Source organism: Peromyscus maniculatus, chromosome 2 (genome assembly GCF_049852395.1).
Source record: "Peromyscus maniculatus bairdii isolate BWxNUB_F1_BW_parent chromosome 2, HU_Pman_BW_mat_3.1, whole genome shotgun sequence".
Lineage (NCBI taxonomy): Eukaryota > Metazoa > Chordata > Mammalia > Rodentia > Cricetidae > Peromyscus > Peromyscus maniculatus.
Window position 1 is genome coordinate 126,655,167 of NC_134853.1, and position 5,236 is coordinate 126,660,402.

At 40.2% G+C, this 5,236-nt stretch overlaps 1 long non-coding RNA gene across 1 annotated transcript; it reads right to left on the bottom strand.

The window, feature by feature from the left end:
* Positions 1-779: 779 nt before the first annotated feature.
* Positions 780-3,754, bottom strand: LOC143271684 (uncharacterized). Its single transcript, XR_013048880.1, has 3 exons — positions 3,640-3,754; positions 2,800-2,970; positions 780-1,309 (listed from the first exon to the last, which is right to left on the bottom strand). It is a non-coding gene; the product is annotated as an uncharacterized LOC143271684 (long non-coding RNA).
* Positions 3,755-5,236: the final 1,482 nt, after the last annotated feature.

Consider the following 5,236-nt stretch of genomic DNA (forward strand, 5'->3'; position numbering starts at 1 on the left):
CACAACATCTGTGCTCCGTCTCTTCCTTCTGTCCTATAAGAACACTGACAGATAGGAAAGGATGATGACTGGGTGTCAGGTGCAACTGAACAAGAGGGACAACTGATGCTCTATAGCACTGTCTATAACAATAATGAATTACTTCCAAAAAGATGCTGGAAAGGAACTGAATATTCCTAACACGGGTAAATTATATGTATCTGATGTGGTAGATATCAATTACCATGCCTTTATTATTACATATTATGAACATGCATTGAAATATTGCACTGTACAAAACCTACACACAATTACTATACACCAATTTAAAATAAATATACATTAAAGAAGCTGTATCCATGAACTCTCAATAATATAGCTCTCTGAAAAAGAGCAGTGTCATGACAACACCGATTGACATGCCTCAGTGAACAAGGGAAATTTCACACTGTCCCACCCCAGAAGAGCTACGGGTAATCAATGCCTGTTGAGAGAAGAAGAATCAGTCTTCCCCAGGAATGAACTCCCTTGTAGGTTGTCCAATCCTAAGCAGTCAGCCTTGGACACATGTGTACACACACACACACACACACACACACACACACACACACACACACGACCATGAGTTGGGGAAGATCTCAGGAAGAGTTGGGAGGGCAAGAGGAACAGAGTATGAGTGATACCAATGCAGTGCTCATGCACAAACTCTAAGATGAAAGAATGTTAAATGAAAATGCTAGTAGACACAGGTTGGTGCACACTCATTGTCTAAGAGTCAGGCATGGCGTCAGGCCCTGGGAACACCAAACACAGCACAAAAATCATACTTGTGTCTATTTTTTGATACAGCCTCTGCAAAGCTTGTTTGCTTTTACCATGAAATTAAATTAAGGTTCTTGGTAAACAGTGGAAGCAAACAGAAGAACTGAGCAGCCAGTGATAGGAATAAGACTTTAGGCTTGGAAGCCAGTCCAACTGAGCATAACCCCTGCACACTGGCTGCAGGGCGTCAGCCATATCAAATCACCCCTCTAAGCCTCAGTTTCCTCCTCCATAAGATAGCTGCAATACGACTCCTTGTGTCCTCTAAAGTAACATAGGAAGCAGCTGGCAGAACATCTGGAGCATGGCAGGGCTTGTGACAAGGACTGCCTTGCCTAGCAGATGTGTGTTTTATTGAGTCCCAGTGTGCTGGTGCCCTGCTCTATTCGACATTACTACTTCCTAGGTCGATGGTCATCTGAGGCTAACAGGCTGTTGTTTTCTGAGTTGTTGCTGGTTGCTTTTTCTTCCTCAATTCAAGTAAGATAGTTTCCTTCCCTTGTGGTAGCTGGAAAGAAAAGCAAGAAATATGACTACAGTGAAACTGGGAAGTCTTTGCTGTAAAAACTCCAGCAGATTTATCACAGATGTCTGGCCCACTCACGGCCTTCTCCTGAATTCTATTAAGAATAATAACAAACAACCAGGAAACTGAACCCCAAAGCCCAGAAAACAGTGTTCTGGGTCTTTGGCAAAGTGGGGTCATGTACACACACAAGGGACCTGAAGCCCTCCAGGCACTTCTTGGTTTCTGGGACAAGGAAGTAGGCAATTACCAAGCACCCCTTCACACAGTAAGTACTACAGAGGGCTTTTTCACAGTCCTAAGCCCTTTTGGATCCTTTCAAACATCCTTGGGTCCCAGTGGCCCCCATTTTTCAAGTAAGAAAGCCAGGGGCTCAGAGAAGATGAATGCTTTATGCTAGGGTGCTTGGTAGGAAGCTGCACCAGAATCACTGGCTGAGCTTTCTTGAGCAGGTTTTAGTCATGCAGGCCAGTGGCAAGACTACAACACGGGCATTATTCTGGAGGTGTCAGACATAATTCCAATGTGTGTCTTCTGCTGGTACAGGCTGCAGCTCTACCGAAGCCAGTCACATGGCAGGCAGCAAGCTGCTTACACGCCCTGGGTCTCCCCTCCTACTTTTGTCAGTTGGGAATATACCACCAAAATTAGGTGCAACCGTGGGTGCTTGTATTGGTGGCCACACCACACTAAGTGCTTGCATTAGTGTAGAGGAACATTCTGTCCCTCCAGCCAGCTCCCAAATAACCACACAGAGACTTACTATTAATTATAAATGTTCAACCAATAGCTTAGGCTTGTTTCTAACTAACTCTTATAACTTAAATTAACCCATGAATTTACTTGCTGCCACATGGCTCATGGCTTCTTACCTTACCTTTTACATGGCCTGCTTCCTCTGAGTCTGGCTGATGACTCTGCCCTTCTTCATCCTAGCCAACTCTCTCCCTGTCCTTAAGTCCTGCCTAGCCTCTTCCTGCCTAGCTATTCGCCACTTAGCTCTTTATTAAACCAACAAGAGCAACACATCTTCACAGTATATAAAAAGATTGTTCCACAACATTTTCCCCTTTTTGTCTAATTAAAAAGGAAGATTTTAACTTTAACACAGTAAAACTATATACAATAAAATCAGTTATCAAGTAGGAATTACAATTACAATATCCAGTCCATTTGCATTTGGCAAATTCAGATAAAATATTCTATTATCAATCTTATCTTTGTGAGTCTAAAGTTTAAACTTAATTTACTTTTTGTCAAAACTAAGGAAAACTATAAGTTTAACCATATAGCATTTAACTCTGTCAAAGACCCCAGAAAGATGTAATATTACCTAACAACAGGAACATCTGGCTGCCTGGCCAGTCACCCAAAGTTCCTCTGCAATGTTAGGGCATCCATCTTTGGCCTATAGGCCTAGAATATCTGACAGACATTTCTGAGAAGCACAGAATTTTGAAGGACTGTCCTACCTTGTCTTGGCAAAGTTTGGTAGTTGCTTTCTTTTGTTCAATTTGGACAGCATAATGTCTGCAATCGATGCAAGGGCAGTTTCTTGTCCATGGATAGCTTTTGACACAAAGAAAGTAAACTCCATATGGAGGTTCTTCAATGCCCATCATCTTGCCTGAAGTAAATTGGTGCTGCCAAAAACAGACATGTCTCATTGCCATGAAAAGCAATGGTTATTAAACATCTTAAATGTCATGTTCTGTAGGTCTTTGAAGTGTTTGAAGACCATCTATTTATCTAAATATATCTGTTTAACCTTGAAAACATACCTAATATGACTACAAGTTTGATTATTATAGATGACTAACTACTAACCTGTATTTCTTAATTATACATTACATTTTTAAATGAGCTACATAAGCACAATACCCCAAACAAGAGTAGAAACATACATGCAGTATAACAAAAATAACTTTAAATTTGAATCAATAAACCAAAATTCATACCAATCTAAAAGATTTTGAGATTAATATTTGCTTTTTGGATTAAAGTAGTTTCAATAATCTACCATCTTATCTCATCATTTCTATACTATATTCTTCTTTCTTTCTTCAGAAAGAGATCCTTGAATCTAACTCCTTTTTTTAGTTTTTTTTTCCTAACCATGACCATTAACAACTCATAACCAACCCCCCAATGATGACAAATATTCATAACCCATTTCTTAAGAATGTGAGCATTATTTTCTCTAGACTGCTTTCTGTTGTCTGGGGGCACTGGCATCTTTGGGAGACCCTGAAAAAATCAGGATAATGGTCAAGTCCTGGCTGGAGTAGTATGTGAGGCTGGTCCAATCTTACCCAACAACCTTGAAGCTGTTCTGGATGCAGAACTCTGAGGAACTGCAGCAGAGGCACTCTGAGATGCTGGATCACCTGGGTTACCCATTTTCATTGGTATATGGTCCCCTTATTCTGAAAAAACATAAAGTTTCAAAGGTAACATACATATCTGCATTTAATACAAGTATAGACTGTGCTTATGCACAAGTCAGCCAAAGATGATTTTTGTTTTATGTTTGAGCAGGTAAAATATATGTCACATGTCTTGTAGTTCACCTAGGTTTATTTCTTTATGTCTGTAGCCAAGATTTTCATAGAGTCTTCCCTGATAAAACCTGATCTTCTTTAACCCTAAATGAATCCACAGCCTTTCATTTTCTGTGAGAACAAAAGCACAACCTCTTCCCCAAAGCAACACACCTTTTGACTTCCATTTTGAAGTCAAGACACTTTTAAAATATATAGATTGGTTTAATCCAGCACCTTCCACAATCCAATGTCTCTCAGCAGCTATCATTCATTCCTCAGTAATCAAAAAATTTTAAATCAATATAACACCATACAGGATCCAGATTTTCTGTGTATTTCCCATCTCTATGTAGCTTCATTTTTTATTTTACTTCTCTCTTTAAAGACTTTATTTTATTATTTTTAAACTATTTTTCTATAACTATCCATTCCCTTTTTCTTTTCTTTTTTAAGCTTATGTACATTTTTTTTGTTTTTTGTTTTTTGAGACAGGGTTCCTCTGTGTACCTTTGCTCCTTTCCTGCAACTCGCTTTGGAGACCAGGCTGGCCTCAAACTCAGAGATTCACCTGCCTCTGCCACCACTGCCCGGCCGCCTATGTACATTTTAAACACACTGTAACCTGTTTAGAGGTTCTTTTCCCATCTGGATCTGTCTTTACGGAGCATCTATAGTGTGTTCCCTGATCACGAGACAAATCTTAAACTGCTCTGGCAGCCCCCAGCATGACTCAGCTCAGCACACAGCACTGGCAGCTGGCTCCACCCCACCTCAGTTCCCACAGAGCCTAGCCTCATGGAGGAGGTACTGGTGGGAGTCGCGTTTATTGCCCTAGCTCTGGGAAATTTCTGGATCCAGGCTGCTGTAGGCATTTCTACCTAATCTCATGACACCGAGTAGCATGCTGCCCACTCCTCATGCACCCCATTTAAATGCTCGGTAGCAGAGCCTCTTAAAAGAGTCACATCTCTGTTTGCCACTAGTACTGAGCCTACCAGAGAGACCACGAGGGAGCTCCATTTGACTGAGTTTTGAACTTTTTTTTAAGTGCTGAACTTTTTTTTTTTAATTTTCTTAGGCTTTATGTGGATGTACATGGCACCCAACCAATGAGAATAACACACATCTTCACAGTGTACAAAAATATCATTTCACAACATATTAGTGCCTTTCCTCATCACTGCAACAGAACCACATAAGGAAAAGGGAACATATCTGGGATCATGGTGTGCTGGGGTTTTTTTGTTTGTTTGTTTTTGCTCTTTTTTTTTTCTTTTCTTTTTCTTTCTTTCTTTCTTTCTTTCTTTCTTTTTTTTTTTTTTTTTTTTTTGTCAACTTGACATAGGCCTAGATATATTAGGAAAGA